This window comes from Tursiops truncatus, chromosome 3 (genome assembly GCF_011762595.2).
Source record: "Tursiops truncatus isolate mTurTru1 chromosome 3, mTurTru1.mat.Y, whole genome shotgun sequence".
NCBI lineage: Eukaryota > Metazoa > Chordata > Mammalia > Artiodactyla > Delphinidae > Tursiops > Tursiops truncatus.
In genome coordinates, this window is record NC_047036.1 from 101,779,668 (window position 1) to 101,802,004 (window position 22,337).

At 38.4% G+C, this 22,337-nt stretch overlaps 1 long non-coding RNA gene across 1 annotated transcript in view; it reads left to right on the top strand.

Annotated features, from left to right (window-relative positions):
- LOC117311597 (uncharacterized) overlaps positions 1-20,770 on the top strand; it is a 97,762-nt gene extending 76,992 nt beyond the window's left edge. The window contains exons 11-12 of the long non-coding RNA XR_012330835.1: positions 12,428-12,509; positions 19,410-20,770. This is a non-coding gene — a long non-coding RNA (uncharacterized lncRNA). The remainder of the gene's footprint in view (positions 1-12,427; positions 12,510-19,409) is intronic.
- The last annotated feature ends 1,567 nt before the right edge of the window (positions 20,771-22,337 follow it).

Below are 22,337 nucleotides of genomic sequence, written 5' to 3' on the forward strand. Positions count from 1 at the left end.
CATGATCAGGGTCACCAATGACCTCAGGAGTCTGGCTACCCTAGGCTTCAGAAAGCACTTTCAGGTGATAGCTTTCTCGGCTTCTTTCAACCCTGAAATTAGAGTGAGTCCTGTTGTTTACAGGAGATTCTTACCATATGAGTGGGAGAAAGGTCAGGTAAATAAAAATTTTTTAATATGCTGGGAGATAATATGCTTTACTTAGGGGTATCTGAGAATAAAGGACATCTTTTTGAGGGAAAACTCTGGGGCAAGAGAATAATGATATAGCTCTTGAATTCCTTTTGTTTTTTGATAATCAACAGTAACATTCAATTTTGAAGGGAGGGCACCATGCTATGATGGTCCTTTCTTGTATTCCCTGCCCTTGCTCTAGGAAGGCCAGAGACTATCACTGTGTAGCAGCTGTAAATGTAAACATTAAGGTCCAGTCCGAGGCTGTGCCATTATAACACTGACCTCCCTGTTTTAAGCCTAGTAATAGCTGCTGTTTTAAAACACAGCATTTAACAGCAGTTGTTTTCCAAATAATGTAACATGTTTTCCCCTACTCTAATAGCTTATTTAAAGAGCTATTTTCCCAAGTTACCCAGGGATGTTGGAAATAATTTCTGCATTTCCCCTGGCTTATATTCTAGTTGTCAAAAAGTCAAAACACAAACACTAACTGAACAGACTCAGTTACATCTCAACATGGTAATTGTTAAATCACTCAGTAGGAGGAAAACCAAAAAAGAAAAAGTCACACAAGGAGTTATTGTTATGCATATGCATTTTTAATGTCTGATTCTCTGTATAACCTTAAATTACAATGCAGGTTAAATTTCCCTGGCTGATTTATAAGCATAATGTAAACTCTAGACACAGTTAATGATATTGCCATGTAAAACTGTTCTGTTGCAAACTAAGGACCTTGCTTAGCACTGCAAAGCTCTGGGCTCATTTCAATGTGATCATTGAGGCACTATGCAGAGATTATGCATTTATTGTATTTTTTTCATGAATACATGAATGAATAATAAGTTCAACAAACAAGAGTTTCCTACTGGGAATGTCAAACAAATCATTCTGCAAAGTGCTCTGAATTTCAATCAATCACTCTCCATAACACTTGTCCCGCTGAGGTCTTCAGTTTCAGCAGAGTCAGCACTTGGAAACACTACAAACAGTCATGGTAGGAGACACAGGGTCCAATAGTGCAGAAGACAGCACACCATCAGGCTGTCCTGTTGTTTTTACCCTGGCTGGGCCTCCTTGCTGAGGTCCCTACTGGTTACCTCTGTATTGGTAAAGACCTAGAGCATTGGTGAATCATATTCCTATAACCTTGCTTCCACCATACCCCTGCTGTTACCTAGAACCTGGAATCTAGAAGCTTTAATGGATAGCTTAGTGGAGGGGAAGTGTCCACTTGAGGTGAATGGACAAGACAGAGCAACATTACTTACATGTGGAATCTAAAGTATGATACAAATTAACTTATTTACAAAACAGAAACAGACTTACAGACATAGAAAACAAACTTATGATTACCAAAGGGGAAAGGGGAGGGGCAGGGATAAATTAGCATTTTGGGATTAGCAGACACAAACTGCTATACATAAAATAGATAAACAACAAGGACCTATAGCACAGGGAACTATATTCAATATCTTATAATGGAAAAGAATATGAAAAATAATATATATATGAATCACTTTGCTATACACCAGAAACTAATGCAACATTGTAAATCAAGTATACTTCATTTTTATTGTTAAGTGAAAAAAAAAAGAGAGAAATGGTATTGCAACATTGTGACACTTTTAAGACCCAGATGAAGATGAATGGTGAGATTGGGTTATTGAGTGTGAAGACACCACAAAAGATTTGTTCAGAGAGCATGGAGTCTTCATTTTAGGACGTTATCACTTGAAGTTCTGAAGTTGGATTTTGGTGCCGCTGTCTTGCGGAATCCTTATTTTCATTTTAAAGCGTTCACCACTACTCTTCTGGGGTCTTGATTTATACTGATGTGGGGGAAGGAGAGGCTTAAAGAAGAGGACAGTCCTTTATTTGGAATTGTTTGTCCAAGGGTAGTTTTAGGACAGATAACTCTTTATATGGAGCTGTTTCCTCTTTCTGTCCTTTTGCCTACATTGTGACCTGAGGCAAATTCTCCTGCTGAAGTTGAGAACCTCCTGGGTGAGGCATGCCAGTCTGAGGTAGGGTTCCTATAGCTTGAGGTAGGATGCTCAGTCTGAAGAAACTTGCCATGTACCAAGGAAGCTTGCTCTTCATCACTACCGGATCAATTAATACCAACAAATTCTGAGTGAATTCCAAAGGCTGTGGTAGTCAGAGTTCTACTTCAACATCAAGGTTCATCTTAGCTCTCTCTTGCCAATTGAATGTTGCTAAACAGTACAATTGCTTATGTTTTATTTATAGCTTCTAAAATAAGAATCTTATTCTTACTAACTATTATTATTCTGGCCATAGGGCCCATCCTATATCTGTGTGGATCAGATGTTGCTTGTCAACTTTCATAGTGTGTGGAGTGCCAAGCATAGTGATTACTTAATAAAAGTTGGTTCTGTTCTTCTCTTCCCTATTCTTTTACATTCATCGTACAAACAAATACCACCAGTTGCAAATTTATCAAGTTTTGTTACAAAGATGCCTTCCCCACCAGGAATCTGATATGAATAAATAACGTGATTCATTGCATTTTCTGTAGAGAAAAGTGACTGGATGAAATATGGTAAGCATTTCAACCTTCAGGGAAGGCTCTAGATTATTCATTTGGGGTTGGAGAGTGTTGCCCATTGAAACAGGCTCTCAGATTCCTATAATGGGCTGATTGCCTGACTGGCTGTATAGTATAAAATGGGTGACATCACCTTTGTAAGCCTCAGTTTTGTCATCTGTAAAATGCAAAAGTTGAACAGATTAGTTCCAAGGACACTGTGGTAATATAGCATAGTTTTTAGAGCAAAGATTATGCTTGATGTTCAAATTCTTGGAACCGTTACTTACCCACTCCATGCCTCAGAGTTCTCACCTGTGATAGGTCATTCTAGGGATCAAAAGCGTTGGTCTGTACAGCATAGAGTACTCTGCCAGGATGAATTCTGTAAACGTAAACTATTATTATTCTGATTCTGCCTTCTGTGGCTTTAATAATAATTAACAATATTTGACAATAATATCTATTGATGTTTGAGTAGTTAAAATGGGCTGAATATTATTTACATTATCTTGTGAAAATATCACAATAAACCTACAACGAACGTACCGTAATCGTGTCCATTTTACAAGTGAGGAAGTGAGGCTGAAGGCTGAGCTAGTTCCCTATGGTGTGGCAGTTCGTTAGGAGCTGGACAGGACCCCAGGCCAGCTCTGCATGCCCGCCGTCCTTCCACTGTTGATTCTCACCCCACCCTCTCTCTCAGGGCTCTGCTGGAAGCAGACCAGCCTGCAAGGTTTGCTGGAAGACAAAGGCAGACGGAGTGAGGAGGGAGGCTCCTTTGCTTAGCTTGATGTCAGACTCTGAAAAATACTCTGTTGAATTGATTTCCACCAGTTTCATTGCTGACTTTGGCATTTGTTTCACATTTAGTCAGTGTTTATCTAAACGGGTTCCAGTTCCTTTCTTCTTCTACATTAATCCATGTTGACCTTGCTTCTGAATTAATTACAGTTCAGGTTGCCAGTATTGCTGCATTCCTCCTTTTCTCACACGCTTTCACGGCACCGTTTGTTACCTTCTCAACCTGCTTTTCTTCTCTTATCTCTCCTGTCTCTGCTCCTTCTCAGGAAGAAAAGGTGAAAGCAGCTAACTCTGCCTTACGTTGTACCCTCAGAATTTCCCGTTGTACCCTCAGAATTTCATGTGGTTCCCCTCTTTATTTTGTGTGTGTGTGTGTGTGTGTGTGTGTGTGTGTGTGTGTGTGTGTGAGAGAGAGAGAGAGAGAGACTGGGGGTAAGGGGAGAGAGAGAGATAGAGAGAGGAGAGAGGCACTGTACTGTCCTTTCTTTTGATTACCCACCAGAAATATACTCAGTGCTTCTGTGGTGAGTGACAACATATCCATTTCTTACTTGGGAATCCAAGCAGGCCCTGAATGATGGTAAGCAAGAGATAAAATCATGGCATAGTTCTCAAAGTCCACTTCAGCCATTTATTTCTAACAAGTCTTTGAAGTCGGGATTTGATGTCTAAGGAGAGTGCATTACACTCTCTGAGGAGCGGGGAGTCCAGTGCTGCTTCAACCAGAGGCAAGCATATTTACATAGTTGATTTATGAAGGCAAACACACTCTTGATTACTGATTATAGTGCTAGTTTTAAATAAAAATGTACATTTAATGCTTTATCAGCTCTAGTCCTCTGCCATACTTTTAATTATTCACCATAAGATTGTGACTAAACAGGCAATTAGCAGCTAGAAAGAACATCAGATTTATCTAAAGTGGGTTTACCTTTGAATCTCCAAATCCAATAGGTCAATGATTCTAATATTCTGCTCTCCTATCATAGCTACACAGTGAGGGAGAAGTTCATGTCTGGACCAGAGATGGAAGGGATTCCTATCTCACTTCACTTTGCAGTTCTCTCCCATTTCTCCTTTGGTAACTGATATGCACTGAGGTCCATGTGTGTTTAATGTTCATAGGGACATATGTCCATCAATATAGTGAGAGCTAACGAACAGGGCACTTTATTGGGGAATAAGAGTTTGAGGCATTCTGAACATGTTTTATCACTTATAAAAACATGTAAGGGTGAGACACATTGCAATTATTACCACTTAAGTCTAGAAATTACAAAAACACAGATCTCTATCAAACTGATTATAGATATATGAAAACCTCTCTATAAACCCCTCTTTATATCCATGAAACATTTTTTTGTTCTATTACGGTTTGTTGAGGAGTTACTTGCTGCCGCTGCAATTGTCCCTATACTTCCGATTTTGTCTCCTCTGTCTCCCCTGTTTTAATGATCCATAGTTTTTTTTTTTAGAATTAAAATAGTCCATGCTGATTGCACCTCTAAATGTTCTTTCTGAAGTGTCTGCGCACATACGTTATCATCAGAAGTCTCTCCTTGGATGAGAGACTTCAAAATGTCAGCACATTCCATTTTGATACTAGGGGTTTACTAGTTTGCCCTTAATCTGTCATCTTGTCCAAAGAACAGATTCTCATTCCTTCCTGTCAGTTGGTGTCACCACTTAGATATCCTCAGACCTCTCAAGCCCAACAAACTCAAAGTAAAACTCATGATCTCTTTCCTTTCCGTTCCAAACTCACTCCTCCCACTATGTTGTCTCTCTCAGTTAACAGCCTCATCACTTTTTACAACTGTCCTACTAGACACTTTGGAGTTGGTCACAGTTCTGTCTATTTCTCCCCCCCCCCACCCCACCCCCAGGCACACTCACGCTTCCCTTAGTTTTGAAGTCATACCAGTTCTGTCTGTGCTCTCTTCTACCATTTCAGGTTCTTATCATCTCTTCACTGGATGACCTCAGTATTCTCCTAACAGGAGCCCCTGTGTTCAGCCCCTTCTCTCTTAAATCCATCCTTCCAATAGACGGCAGGGAAGTAGTTCTGAAATTCATTGCTCATGTCATTCCCATTCCCAACCCTAGCGATGGCTCCCCTTTACTTCAGTCCAAACTCTAAAACAAAGCATATAGCTCTTCTCATGTCGCCTTCTATTCCCAGCATATCCACATGTCCGGCCCTACGCTGAACAAACTGCTCACTCTCACTGTTCTTTAAAATTAGCTTGAAATTTTATATGTCTGTGTTACTTTTTGACTAAAATGCTCTTCCACTTATCCATAGGAAACTGAAGTAAAGAGACCATGTCTGTTTTGTCCAGTGTTGACTCCCAAGAACCCACCACAGTGTTGAGCATAGAATGAATACAGAGATGTAAACTCATTTACCCAAGGACACACAAACACAGGCAAGAAAGACCTAGTGTTTGGATCTGTTGACTCCCATCCTTCTATTTTTTTGTTCCAAAATATTTGATGATTGAAAGATTTGAGAAATCATGTTTCCCAAGTGGGGTCAAGGAGATTCATTGGCTTTACTTGTTTAGCCCTGAGACTTTATACAATATATATCAAATGCAAGTTGACATTTTCCGTGGGCTACAGGAAAGACCTATAGGGAATACATTGGGTTTGATTCTTCTCTATGGTTCTAATATCATAAACATAACTATATTAGTGCTTCTCAGAATTTAATGTCCATGTAAATCCCCTTAGGATCTTGTTAAAATGTGGATTCTGCTCTAAGAGGTCCAGTGACATCTGAGGTTCTGCATTTCTAGCATATTCTCAGTGATGGCCACAGTGCTGATTCCTGGACACACACTTCAAGTAGCAAGGAGCTAGAAAATTATATACAGCCCACCCGGGTTAACTAGTATTTTTCTCTTTTGCTAAGAAATTTGTTGAATTAAAAACAATTCTCTTCTCTATATCCCATGATAGTCTACAGAAATAAAGGTTTGATTATTATAATGATATGCAGAATGAATTATCTCGAGGCAATATGATATCAATCAAACCATAGTAGAGATTGATGATAAACATGATGGGTGGGAATCAATGTTCATCTACAACAGCTCTCTTCTTGGATCTTATTTCAGAGGAGTTTTCTAAACTTCCAATTCTCCATGCCGAGGCAGTAATCATTGGTCAATACTTCTTCAAGGAAATCCTTAGTATCATTAATCGGAAGGGGCATCAAAACTAATCTGGGGAATGCACTGTGAAGATATTTGTAACTGCATTTTAATGAAAGCATGGTTCTTTCCCATTTCCCAGGTGTCTGACTCCAAGAAGTAACTCCATCAGGGGTGATGTCATCTACACTGCTTGACCTGCTCTACTCAGAGTGGCTAAATGCAGACCTTTAATTGCACTGTTACCTATGGACTTTGATTCTAAAGAATCCAGACTGTGACTAACCATATACAATGTCAAAAATAGATGTAACAGCTATCAGTAGTCAGTGAAACCTTTGGACCTAGACTGCAGTGCCTTTTGGCAGTGCCAGTGTTGTGTAAGCTGATCTCTCAGTACTGATGAGTAATGTTAAATTTGTTTTGTGTAGCTATTGCACTGTATTAGTGAGTACGGTGGATACATATTTTAGTCATATAATCTCTACACCTCCAGGTTTATTGTTGTTTTTTTTTAAGGAAACTGACAATAAAAGACAACATGGATAGTAAATAGTTTGGTTCATAAAGGTATTTCCACGTACTGCATTTACTCTATTTAAAAATAAGTTTTATGGAAAGTTAAAATAACACACAGTAATTTCTACTATAATTGAATCGATGCAAGAGTGAGGGTTTATTGAGCCTGGGAAGGAAGTAGCATGATTAATTTGGGAGGAGAGTTCTATCATATGTCTGGGTAATGACAGTGCTCAGAACCTTATGAACAATGTTGGATATTGAATTATTAAATGTGATGGTTGGGGAAAGATTTTAAAACTTAACAAGTCCTCTTAAGTCTTATAAGGGATCCCCAATTTCTGCAACCCATAAAAGACCAAGTACTTCCGTGATTGACATAAAAATGGTCTGTTTTGGTAATGTCTTAAAAGTTAACTCCCCCCTCCCCCCATATATAAACTGGAGGATTTCTGGCATGATTGTTCAAGTGTGTTGCACTGGAACTCACTGAATTCCTGTTATAATCCTGGTTTTGAGGGAATGGTCTAGGCTGGAGCTGCGTTTGCCTGGAAGTGAAAAAGATGATGTTCAGGAAGAAACAGTTATTGCACTGTTTTTTGTTTGTTTGTTTGCACTGTTTTAATTTACTAAGAATCTGTCTGGATGTTTGATATTTTGGTGTTCAGACATTTCCCAAGGTTCTGTTGGGGAAAATAGTGGATGCTGAATGATTGGCCACATCTCCTTACAGCTGGTATTTTATATCTAGGTATACTTCTGGAAGTTCACTTGAGTGATTTGGTTGAACACTTTTCATGGGTGGTGAGGTCTGGGGGAGGCTATTCTCTGTGGTGCCTGAAGGAGATAGGCTGTAGAGGGAGGTGGGGTGGAAAGCTATGTAATGCTGAAGTGTGCAGTTGGGAGCCACATATTCTGCTTTAATTTTCAGGCTTTTTCTCTGCCTTCCAGTTCTGGCTGATGGCAGTGGGGGAGGAAGTTTGACACACGTTTGGTGTGCTTCCTAAAGCAGTCTGGAGGAAGAGTAAAACATCCCCTTGAAGGCGTTCTCTGCAGAGCTTATTTCAGAATTAAACAGTTTGAGGCTCTGTTATGACTTTCATGGAGCTATGTCTGTTTTTCTACTGAGGTCAGCATCTCCTTCTGTTCCCCAGTGAACCCAAGGGAAGTATGAGTCATCGTCAATGAAATCACTCTGGGAATAGAACAGTGTTGCCCTGTCAGACCCCAGAGTTGGGTGTTCCTGCAGATGATGTGCTGGGCAACCAGATGAGCCTATGAAGATTTACAAATATATATGTGTTTTGAGTAAATATGAACAAATTAGGGTAGCTTTCATTTGGGGCCAGGCCTGAGAGCCAGGAGACCTGGAACTCTGCCATTAATGGACTTTGTAATCTTGGGTGAGCAACTTAACGTTTTGAGGTTTCAAGTTTTCCATTTAAAAATAAGATTACGTGATCTCTAAGGTCCCTTTTGGCAAACTGGTTCTATAATTCTCCTTTAATTTACCACAAAGAGTGCTCGGCCGGAATATTCTGTGAAAACTTGTTTATTTTTTTAAACTTTATTTATTTCTTTATTTATTTTTGGCTGTGTTGGGTCTTCATTTCTGTGCGAGGGCTTTCTCTAGTTGTGGCAAGTGGGGGCCACTCTTCGTCACGGTGCGCTGGCCTCTTACTATCGCAGCCTCTCTTTTTGCGGAGCACAGGCTCCAGACGCGCAGGCTCAGTAGTTGTGGCTCACGGGCCTAGTTGCTCCACGGCATGTGGGATCTTCCCAGACCAGAGCTCGAACCCATGTCCCCTGCATTGGCAGGCAGATTCTCAACCACTGCGCCACCAGGGAAGCCCTGAAAACTTGTTTTTAACTTAAGATCAATCTGATGAATATCACCAATGTAAAAAATAAATCATTAACAGGTACATATGGTATTTGTAGTGTTACTTGTTTCTTAAAGGCTAATCTTCAGTAAATTGCTTGATCATTTGGTACGCAACATGCTCTCAGTGTATTACATACTGTATTTGTATTTTATATTTGGAAGTGCCATTGAGCATTGCATATGGTTGTTCTGAATTTGTCAATAATGTTCTGTGTGCATTCCATATGCGAACAGCCATGCGATCCTTATATGGTACAATCAATGCACACATATTTCCTAGTCTTGCACCTTCCCAAATTATACTTTTAAGATGGAAATGATGATTAGAAGAGTTCTGTATAGTAAAAAGGCTAACTTCATTTATTTATTTACTTATGTAGTTAATTGACTCTAAGGAGTAGTATTTTTCAGCGGAAAATCTGTAATAATGTTCTTAGCTTTTAAGAATGTTTTTGGCTAGCAAAATCATATGTATTTAACTTGTATATTATTAAATCTTATTTAAATATGACTCTTCAAATCTTATTTCAGTTCTTCAAATCTCATATTTTCACAAGGGCAAATTTTTCTAATTGTGAACACAGTTATTTACACATTTTGCATATTAATACCATTTTCATTATGAAGGCTTAAAAGATTAAAGATAAATAATAATTCGTATTCTTTTGACATAAATGTATATGTTTTAATTTTTGTGGCATATACTAGGAAGAGCTCTATGTTGTGTGAGAAAGCATCAAGTTTTATTGTTATGAGTTAGCTACGAAGTGGTCTCATTTTCAAAGAGGTATTTGGGACATATGCTAGCACATTCTGTTACCAGCTAGTGATCCAAATGGAGAAAAAATTTCCATGAGAAAGGCAAGTTGTATAATGAAAAGGACCCTAATAATCCAGAGGAGACCACTAAAAACATCCCAGATCGTCCAGGTTGATGATATGCATTTTGAAATGTTTTAAAGCAGAAGTCTTCTCTTTGCTGTTGATCGCTGTGTTTAGTTCATGACCTCACAATTTCATTTTCTTTAATAAAATCCTCCCTGTTCTGAAAAGCATGTTTATTTAAGACAAAGAGGTCCTTCTCTCTTGCTGTCGGTTAAAGTGAGTATCCTGTGTGTTCTGCTGTTCCACTCGCTTTCCTGACTCATCTTCAGGTTCAAAAAATTACATATTTGTTTGATAGTTTGAAAAAACCTTCCAGTATTTTTTTCCTCATGTCTGAAATGGTTCATATTAAAGCTTTCATAATACCCTTCAGTTTCTGTGTTAAATTGATGTTTAAATTGGAAAGAAAGTGGGAGCTTTGGCAGTTGAGATAATTCACTTCATCTGGTGGCCGGCTCTGTTAACAATCACATCATATGCCAGCACTTAGACCAGATGAAAGGAGCCCTCGGGGCACTAAAACTACGTGTTAGGAGCGGAGGGAAAATACAGTTAGAGTTCTTTGTTTCATCATTTTATTCTCTAAAATGGGAAATTATTTTGACCAGAAATTTAAAGTGTTCAAAGAACAATTTAAAGGTTATGTGGTGGCTGAGCCTTGGAAGCTGAATGCAGATTTTTGATCAGTATGCTGGACAGAAAGCGTTGCGCCCCATGTCAGCAAATGACGTCTTTTATTCCCTGTGTATTGAGTGCTGTGAGGAAATGGTGATATTGTTAGCATATGAATAGTATCAAAGCCCTCCACTGGAAGATAAACCTCCATCTTCTGAAATAGATGCACGGCCTCCCCTCCTGCACTGAAGTGACTCTCTTTCCAACAGTGTGCTCCCTCTAACCCCAGAGCAGTTTCTTCCAGAACAGGCACGTTGATATTCAGCACCCAGTTGAGTTGCTGGTGCATGACTGTACATTCCATCACTTAGGAGAAAACATTTTCACACCATATTGCCTTTCTACAGAAAGGGGAGGAAGGCTATTAGTTACAAAATTTTTTTGGCTAAATTTATGGCGGGGTGGAATTGACATTTTCTTTACGATTTTTCTTATTATTTGTCCTAAAAATGAGAGACCGATCTAGGCCGTTGACAAGAAATAAGAGTGCATAACTGGCTTTTCATGTCTGAAGGCAGACATGACTCTTTTCACTGTTGCTGGATTCTTCAATCAGTCCTGACATGCTGGCCAGACACAATTTAAAAATAATGCATCCATCCCGTCCTTCTCTTGTGTGCATATTATTAGAGGGTGATAAGTCCTTCTCATCAAGCCCCTTCTCTTTCCACCTGTCCTGTTGATCAACAAATCCTGCGGCTACTCAAAATGGAATTTTAGTTCTGCAGCAGAATTACTGGGGCTTTTAAGAGCCCCAAATAGGCCCTGAGATGATAAACTGTATGACAACCCATAACAGGGCAAGTAATTCCAGATGCCTTGGATGTTTAGTCTGTTAGCTTATGGGGACATGTAAGGAATAGTCAGTTTCCATTAATGTTCAATTTATTATTGGCCAAGATGCTTAGGGTATGATGCTGCTAGTCATTTCCTATAACAACTTTATTCATAGAGGAAGTCTTTTCTGAAACATACATGGCTGGAACTTCATTTCTGAGCTCATATGTTATGCTGACCAAAAACGTCTGTCAAAACTTAGATCAATGTCATGGGCTATATTTTCATTTTCATTACTCTTGGAGTCCTTTTTTAAGAAAGTATGTTGCCAGCTGTTATATTAACATTCAGTGAAGTTTAGGTTAGCTCAATTCCAGCCTATGGTTTAGGAATAAGCAGAGCATAATGTTGACATGATTGATATCCAGTTCCTCATTCTGTGTGGTTTCTCTTGCGTGTTTAAAGACATAACTGTGTACAAAAGCAAAGAAACAACATGTTTGTTTTATAAAGAGCTAAATGTACTCTTGATGGAGAGCTGTTTTATATGTCATTGTAATAGAAGACCTTTTCTTACTTTTTGTCTCTCACTCATACACCAAGTAATTGTTCCCATAGTCTCCCTGACTGATATACATTGAGAAAATGAATCTTGGTGAGTCAAGCTTGTTTTATTGTTAGATTCTGGATTGCTTCCAAATGGGACGTTGGAATCGAAAGAATGAACACAAAGGCTTCTGGGACATGTTAGGAATACCAAGTACTGTCTCCAGATTTTCTAATTAGTTTTCAAGACAAACGCTCAGGAAATTACAACAATGTACCTGATTCAGCTCAAATTTTAAACATAGTGGATTTTAATACGAATTAGTATTCCTACTTTTAGGTGATTCCATTTTAGGTTTCAGCTTATTATATTTGAAGGCTCAGGTGCTTTCTTTCATTTTTTTTTTTTTAAGCCACATATTGATGAGCAAATGTCATTGTCTAAAATAGATTTTCCTCTCTGAAGAAGAGGCTACTTCATATAAAGCTAATCCAAGAAGGTGACAAGACTCGATACTTAATTCAAAAATGGGTAAGTCATGGCATGGCAGAGCATAAGAGTCTGCTTGTTCTTCTAATTATTTGTTCGTAATATCCCATGGTAATAATTTATACATTTTAAATAATACTTTATGCAGAACTTGGGAGGGCAGAGCTTGGAAAGAACCAAGTGATTTCACTGATAAAAAGAATAGTCTTACTTAATGATGTCAGAGTTGGATGAACTGATGGTTTTACAAGTCAGAGATTTCAAGGCATCTAAATTACCCTGAAGTTATTGCCAACTATCCTGATTGTTTGGGATAATTGTTTGGGATTAATCCCCAGGCTGGCAAAAAAGATGATTAGAGTGGCCTGTAAAAATAAGAACTATCACACTAGCAGATTTAAAAAGATCAGTTGGCCAAGTATTGTTTTGAGAATAAATAGAGTAGAGGAAAACTTCCCACCAGTGCAGTTTAGAGCATCTGCCCCTCCCTTTTCTGTGAATAATGATTGAATAAGGTCATATTTCTGTACTGGAATCAGGACTTCAGTGATTTGATAATTCGCCAGCAAGTCTAGTGACTAACTTTGCAGCCTGATTAACCTCTGAAAGCATCTCTGTATGTTTCATCCTGTAATATTATTAATAATCTCAACTCCCCAAATCCACCCTTCTCCTTGGTTAGGCAAGAATTCTTTTTCAAGGTCACAGAGAAATTTCAGTTTTCAAATTATGAACCTCAAAAAGTTACAGAGAGAGCAAGAGTGAGAGTGAGAGAGAGAGAGAGATTTTCTATGTGACGTATGTGCCTGTGGAGAGGAGCAGGATGTAGTTTAATAATTTCGAAGCCACCTTCAAAGTAAATTTTTATTCAAAAGTCTACTGAGTTATTTCTAGTTCTATTATAAAGTATTTCCTTTCTGTTCTTGTAATGCATTACTATTTAACAAGGACTTAAGGATAATTTTACTTCAAAACAAGATAGCAGCCTATATATACTACCTACAGTTCTTCAGGAGCAGCTGTTTTATTTATCACAACATTTAAAAAATCAGATCAATATATTTTTTGCTTTATTAAAATTGTATATTAATTGGTCAAATGAATTATTTGGGGAAATTAATGATTAGGAAAAGTGTGCAGAAACATCATGTACTTAAGTAAATATTTTAATGTCACATGTATGGCTCAAAATATACTATCATGATTTAAAATATACATCTTATCAATTAAGTAGAAATTTCCCTTTTACAAAGGGAAACATTTCAAGTACTGAAGAAATGCTTTATAACAAAAATTATTTTTCTTTATTAAATAACTAGGAGGGTAGCGAGCATGGAGGATGCCAGCTAGATTTCAGTGACTCAAAATCAGGCATTCATCCATTTATTCATTCACTTTAATAAACATTTATCGAGGGTAGCAGGTATAGAGCTGAGGACAAGGTATGAAATGGCAAAAGCCCATTGATTAAGGTGAGAAGTGATAAAGTCTTGGATAATGATAAGGGCAGAGGAAAGGAGAAGTAGGGGGCTTCAAGAGCTGTCTAGGAGGAAGAGTGTAAGTGTAAGTCAAACTACAGAAGCCCCAACTCGGATCAGCTTGAATGTTAGAAACACTTATCTGAGATTTGTCCCATAGCTATTTGTGAGGCTAGGATATTACATTATATGTGCTCAAGCAGAGGCTCCATGGGGCTTAGCTTTGGCCTGCTAGTCATGCTATTGCATTGCCCCCTGCGATTGACATTCCACTAAACACAGAGGTTGTTTGCCAGTCTCTACTTCTATCACCATCTTTCTGGTATGAGCGAGGTGACACTGTTGGGCAAAGAGGTATTCCTTCCCAAAGTACGGGCAAAAGTATTTTCCTAATTCCCTATGGTACAAAAGTCTTAATTAAAATACTAAAATAATGCATATTATGAGACACAGGAAAAATTCCAACTGTCTAGTTCCCCATTCCTTCCTACTCCCACAGCCATGCTCCCAGAGGTAGCCATTAAAGCTCAATAAAGTATGTTAGATTCTTAAGAGAGTAGGTTAATGCAGGAGAGTTAGAGTCTCAAGAGAGTAGGTTAATGCAGGAGAGTATATTAAAAAATATTAATATTCCCTCTTCTTTTGCTGTTCTGTGTACATGGACTTTTCTCCGGTTAACTTGAAGCATCACTTTGCTTTAAGGAGTAGGGTTAGAATTTTTACAGTAGCAATGCAAAGAGTCTATATTCAGCTTCTGATACTTACAAGGGATGCTTGAGTTCAAAGCAAAGTGATAGACTTGGAATCTAGCGATCTCTGAGAGAGACAAAAATTTCCCAAATTCCTTTACTTACCTCTCTAACACATCAAAAGGCAGGCTTAGTGGATAAGACCATAGAAAATTATATACCTAAAGTAGTGCAAAGGAGGACCACAGCAGAGAGATCAAATGTTCCAAACCTGCTTCTCTTCTTCCTGTGGGGTGGTTGCTGGATACAGGAGACCAAAGTGGCAGATGTGACTTGATCTGTACTCTCTGGGCTTTTCACTACAGTGCGGAGCTCATGCTGAATAGGTTAAGGGGAATGCTTGTTCCTTGACTGGGGCAGTAGAAGAAGGTGTTTGTAAGCCTCATGAACCAATTTGGGTAATGGTGACACCAAGATAAATTCAGTGGCCCAGCCTGGTTAGGAGGAAGAAGTCACAGTTTATTTTCCAAGCACTCCTGAGTTCCCAGAAGAGATACAGAAGCTGGTTGAGCTGAAAGGCAGTAGGCTCTGGCCTATTGTGGCAAGTGGTGAGGTGCCCCAGCAGCAGAAGCCATGGTGTTCAGAAGCTATGTTGGCCAGGATCCAAGTGGGGCACAAAGAAGAGGATCAGAGAGCTCCTCATGCCATTTAACAACTGGGGTAAGGCCACACTAGTCAGGAGCACCAGCAGGGCTGGCCCTTATCCAGCCAAAAGATACCAGGCACAGACAATGGGAGCAGATTCTAGAACACCTGGAGACAGAAAGAGGTGATCTACCAACCCTGGTACTCAGTAGTTGAGATGTACAAGAGGAGAATGCTGGTGGATCCAAGGACTCTATTTTGCCCTCCATCACATTGCCTTGAAGTACAGATGACACACTTTTCTTTTCCCTAACTGCCTGCCATCGTGGAGAAGCAGAGGAAAGGAGAGGAAATCAAAAGGGTGAAGTTTTACTAAAGGAGCTTTAAAATTATTTCAATGGGCTGAATTTACTGTTTTGGACTAATATATAGGTTCTGCAACTGACCAGGTGGGGGTGCATGAGGATCATGGGATTACCTATCTATAAGAAATAAAGAAGCTGCTTTGAGCATCTAAATGCACTTTGAGTAAATTAACTGGATGTTGGACCTCCTGAATTGATTCTGTGTCTTCTAAATGCTTTTTCTCATACCCCATTTTTGCCTTTTTATTCTACACCCTGGGACATTTACTTAAATTTTTCTTCTATAATTTCTGTCAATTTTTTATTTTGAAGCTAATATTTTTGATTTTGAGGAATATTTTCTTGTTCTCTGATATTTCCTATCATAGCAGCTTCTGCTTTTATTTTATTTCATTTGTAATGGATATAATGTTCTCTCAAATCCCTGCTGTTCCCAATGAGAGTTTTTAAACAATTCTCTTTTGTACTGTGAATTGTCTTTGGTTCTTCTGAGGTCACTTGTTCTGTTTGTTCATCCTGGCCCTTCTCTCTTCTAATGTTTACAGATCCAGGTAGAAGACATCAAAAAACCTAGATTTAGCTTTTGAACCTCCAGTTGGGCCCCTTTAATTAATTTCTCATCAAGCGTTAGAGCTCTCAACCCAACTGTTTGATCAGTCCGTGGTTATGTTCTTACAGTTTGATGTGAAAGAGGTGAATACAGGAGAGTAGGGGCTCAATGATCAAACTCATGTCTCCAGTTGTTTTCTATACTCTCATGATCTCCAAAATTATATTTCAGTCCAAATCTCTCTGCTGAGATTCTGATGCATATATCAGTTGTGTACTGGACATTTCCACTTGGGTGGAGAGACCTTAAATTTAACCTGCCCAGACTTAATTAATCATCAGCCCACCTCTTCCAGTCACCTCCTCTTCTTCCTCCCATATACGTTATATCAGTGCGTGGCCTGACCATCCACTTGGTGTTCCAAGCCAAAAACCTGGGTGTCATTCTCAACTCTTTTCTCTTCATTCAATCAGCCATCCAGTTCTGTCAATTCAGCTTCCTGAATATCTCTTGAATCTGTCCACTTCTTTTATCTCCATTTTCCATAAGACGTGTACGTCCCGACCACTATAATTACCCATTTGAATGATCACAGCATCTCTTTACCTGGTCTTCCTCCTTCCAGTCTTTACATACTCAATTCTTTCTCCAGAGTGACCTTCTAAGATGAAAAATCTCATTTATCATTCCAAACTTATCATCACCCATTTCAATGACTGTCTATTGATCTGAGGGTAAAACTTGAGCATCTTACCCTGGCTTGTAAAACCCTTTATGATCTGACCCCTCATCACCTATCCAGTTGATCTTTCACTATACCCTACCCCACCTTCTGTAATCTAGTCGTACCGAGCCTCTTGCAGGACTCAGAATGCATTTTGCTCTCTCTTACTGTGATACCATTATTCAAGAGCTGTACAGTGGAAGTGGAGCTTATGAAATTGAAAAGAAAAGCCCAAAGTTACAAGAGGAAGTTGAAGACAGAGTTTCAAAATAGGGTAGAGGGATCATGAGCGCCAAATGAAGCAGAGAGTGCAAGTAAGATAAGGATGAAAAAGTGCCAGTTAGTTTTTACAAGAAGAAACCCACTGTGACATAAGAAATTGTCTTTACTTGTTAAATTGGAACCACTGATCATTAACTCTTTCATTTTCAAATTAATTGTTAGAGTCTCTGTTTGAAATAGAAAAGTACTAAATGGTATTCACTAACTGTAGTGAATACCATTTAGTAATTGTCTTTATTTGAAAATAGACAATTACTAAATGGTATTCACTAACTGTAGAATTTAAAAGATGGTCATTTTGTGAACTTATTGAAATCAATTTTGTGAAAGCAATGATAATGGAAGCAGATTGGTATGGATTAAAAAGAGGATGTAAGGTGAGGAGGTGGAGATAGCTTTTGTAGACAATTCTTCTAATGTATATTAGAACATCTTCTGGTGAGAAGAAATGAAACAAGATGGTGATTAAAGTCCCGATAGAGTGTTTATTGTGTATGTGTATCTGTGTGTGTGTGTGTGTGTGTGTGTGTGTGTGTGTGTTAAGCTGGTATAGATGTGTTTATATGCGGACAAGAAGTCAAAGGCATGCTAGATCCTCAGATTGACTCCTTTATGCCTGTATTCCCAGTTTTCCAGACACACCCAGAGACTTCTCAACTCCAGGGAGAGGCATAGTGTAGGTTCTTGTTGGGACCTTCTTCTCCCCTAACATCACTTACATTTCTGCTGACTTAATGGACCTCAGCTCTGGATGGCAGGATGTAGCCTCTTCCTCCTCTTCATGCACTCCCTGCAGGAGTCAACTTCCTGTTGTCCACGTGGGAAGTGGGGGATTGTCGTCCATCTGGTCGTCAGTTGCTTTACTCCGTTGCCTTTCCCACTCTCCTCGATTCATCACTTGGGTCTCAGCTCACTTTGCCAGTGTCCCTACTTAAAATAGATTTTAGCTAAAGTTTGGGGAGAGTAGAGAGTCCATACCACGTAGATAGGAAACATCTATTAATTGTAACATTATTCTTGGAAATGTATCTACAGTTCCTGCAAGACCATGCCCCGCTGTGTAATCTGGCTCTGCCATGTTGTTGGGTTCCCTCTTTCTTGACACTTCTTCCAGTTTCCCTTTCAGGGCCCCAATTCCTTTCCTAAAGCACTGGTGGATACCTCCAAATGCTCTACTACATCACACAGAGTAACTTAAGTCTTTCTTTTCTAAACTTCTTCCATCTGCCTAGCGGACCCATATTTCAGATGCTAATAGTCTGTTAAGGTAGTTTCCTAAAAAAAAGTAGTTGTCTCTCTTAGAGGAATACCATAGTCTTTCTCAGACAATTGATTCAAATGACAGCCATAGTTAATAATATTTTTGTATCTATACATATATTTCTTTCTATCCATCCATCTATCGATCTTGGAAATATTAGGTAAGGACACCAAAGAAGAAAGTCATCCTTGTTGTGTACTTACTATTAAAATTTACTTTAATTAATACAGATCAGCTGGGACAACATTATAATTAGAATATTTAAAAGCACATGCATATAATTTCACTATTTAATTTTAGAATTATTACATAATTACCTGACTTCCTCAAATTAAAAAAAATTCCAGATGTAGCTATTCATTATTTTCTCATATATATTTTCAAAATAAAATGGTAAGTTAACCCTTCTCCCATCCCTAATAACGCCACATTAAACTTAAAGAAATAAGAGACCTTATACGATCAAAGTCTGAAATTTCATTTCAGAGGAAAGGCATGTTGAAAGTTCTCTAAACTAGAAAACTTCCTATTGTCACAAAGTGTCCAAAAACAATTTGGAACCTGGAGGATTATTTTAGGAAATTTGAATATAGGAATTACCTGTAGAAGAAAGGGGTATTGAAGTGGGAGAAGTTGTTACAACTCAAGTTAGGGCACAGTGAATGTTGTTATGTGGCAAAGTGATACTGGCCCTCTGGCAGAGTTTTCCAATAACGGAAGAGGCTTAGAATTCCAGCTTCTCTGACCTTTAGTCTTCTCACTGCTCCATACCTTCTGCTTGACAAAGCAGATGAGAAATAGCGCAGGGGAATTTGTTCAAATACCTGACCATTTTTATGGGAGGAAAGTTCCATTTGATTATACTCCTGTTTGAATGATGTTTTTAAACAAAACAAAGACACAATCTTATAAACAACGAAAATAACTGCGTATCTTTATGTTTTACAGATTCGACCAAGAAGAAACTTAAACTGTTCTGTGCATCTCTTATTTATTCAAAAATGAAGGCTTCCCTTTCAATCCAATTGCTTGGTATTTGGAATTGAAGGAGCCATGAGAAATTTCAGTGAAGCAGACTGGTTTTTTGTTTGTTTGTTTGTTTTGCAGTACGCGGGCCTCTCACTGTTGTGGCCTCTCCCGTTGCGGAGCACAGGCTCCGGATGCGCAGGCTCAGCGGCCATGGCTCACGGGCCCAGCCGCTGCGCGGCACGTGGGATCTTCCTGGACCGGGGCACGAACCCGTGTCCCCTGCATCGGCAGGCGGACTCTCAACCACTGCGCCACCAGGGAAGCCCAAGCAGACTGATTTTGACTAAATAATAAAAATGATTTTGTTGAAAGAATATCAGCGTATGCTCTGGCATTGGACCCATCATTTTAGAAGAACCTCATATTGATATCTATTTTTATTTTTTTAATTAAAGAAATTAATTGAAGTATAGTTGATTTACAATGTGTTAGTTTCAGGTGTATAGCAAAGTGATTCAGTTATACACATATATGTATCTATTCTTTTTCAGATTCTTTTCCCTTATAGGTTAATTCAAAATATTGAGTATAGTTCCCTGTGCTATACAGTAGGTTCTTTTTGGTTATCTATTTTATATACAGTAGTGTGTATATGCTAATGCCAAACTCCTCATTTATCTCTCCCCCATATCTATTTTTAGAGGGACATGTTTTTGGTATGTTCTTGGATTATAACAAAATTGTTCACATGAGTAGAAGTTACATAGATATGTTGATTAAACCAGGTGGATTCTAAGCTTCCCTGAACTGTTACTGGCTATGTTTTACATTTTTTGATAATGTGTTGCCATTTTCTTCTTGACATGGTTCTAACACTGTTTTATTTCCTAGCTTTGACTCATTTTGTTGTCAGAGCCTGGGAACATAGAGAGGAAAGCAAAGGAGTTAATGCATTATAAGCTGTGAGTTTATTCATACACTGCCTGACTCACCCTCCAACTATTCCTCTCCCAAGAGGGATTTATTGCTATTATAGTCAGTACTAAAACAAGTTGGGGTTTCAGATGCTTTGGTATCCACATATCTAAATAATAGTAGTTATTTTGCTTCTAGCTTTCTCTAATGTTATTTGGTTTTGAGAGCTAATGGTCTTTCTATTTTATTCAACAGTAAACATCAGTTTCACTAAATCGTTAGGGTTGTGTCCTAGAGTTATAAAAGTATTGATTTTTATGTAAACCAGCAGAAAATGCTAACAGATCATATTAAATGTTTGATAGTTTATTGGGGCGTTTCTGATAGCCACTTTACTTTTGGCAGGCAGCATAAAGATTGGAGATATCGGGTTAGGGGTGGGTTGAAAGAGCAACTGGGAGGGAAGGAGTGATGATAAATGCCTTGACATTCTTTCACACTAAATAAGAAGTTATGTCATATTCACAGTGCTAAAGGGTGACAGAAATATTGTGCAGCTTAAATGATTAGTTGGGGGCTTGTGTTCCTAGATTATATGATTTAGTAGCCATGCATTGGGTTTTACTACACACAATGTACTTTGAAAAGTCAACCAATAAAAAGAAAACGTAGAATAACTGACACTTTTGGCTATAGCTTCTATTTCATTATGCCTAGTAACTTTAAAAATACAGAAGCACAAGTGTTAAAATGAAGAAGTTAATATATATGGGGAACGCTGAAATACTCCTACTATTTTAGAAAATTAAGTTCAGAGTATCTACTGTGGGAATTCAATAAAACTTTTGGCCTTCAATATAAGAAAGACCATAAATCAATGAAGTTTAAATAGTTCTGCTCTCTTGAACACCTGCTTATCTGTCTTGAGAAAATTCTGTAGTGTTTTAACCATCATTTTATGACATTAAAAAGTAATGCTCACTATTGCAGTACTTGGAAAGGCTATTAAAGTTAAGGGTATGTCAGCCATTCCATTATAAACCCTGATTTCCAGGAGTTTAATATAACCCAGACATCGCATGTAATAAACCTTAATGCAGGAATCTGAAACTTGGATCATTATTTTCTCTGTTTAAAGGCCAATTGCCCCACAAAGACTGTCTCTAGCCATGGCAAATATCTTTAAGATAAGTTATAATTTTAAAAATTCACCAAATGCTATTTTTTTCCTTCCTGTGATAGTTTAGCTCTAATTTAAGCACTCAGAAAGGAAGGCTGTGTGTAAAATAGCTTTTGAATGAAGTTAATCTACGTGCTTGCAGAGGAGCCCTGCCCCCTACCCCCAACAGAATTTTGTGCTTCTTCCCACAGAGAAGAACATTTTGGTCCATAAATATGGTACATTTTCTACAGTTGCTGAAACAAATTACCACAAACTTAGTTGCTTACAACACGATAAATTTGTTCTCTTGAAGTTCTGGAAGTTGGAAGTCTGAAATCAGTTTCACTGGGCTAATGTCAAAAGTGTCAGCAGGGCTGGTTCCTTCTGGAGGCTCTGAGAGGAGAATAGGTTTCCTTGCCTTTTTCAGCTCCTAGTAGCTGCCTCTGTTCCTTGGCTTAAGGTCCCTTCCTCCATCTCCAAAGCACATCAATCCAATCTCTGCTTCCATTAGAGGATAATGGAGTAATAAGCATTTCATGGGGAGATAGTATGAAAAATATCTTTAATTGACTAGGGTATGAACTCTTACGGATCCTGAGTGATAATGCTGGAGGAGAATGAAAGGGAAACTTCAGAACTTGGCATGCCTCAAAAGCTCGACGTGGACTTCATTTTTCTTCAGCATTGTGAATTAATTGCAAGAAAAACCCTCAGAGGGAATGTACATGTACTATATAAATATTTAAATTTTATTGGAGTATAGTTGATTTACAATGTTGTGTTAGTTTCAGGTGTACAGCAAAGTGATTCAATTATACATATACATATAT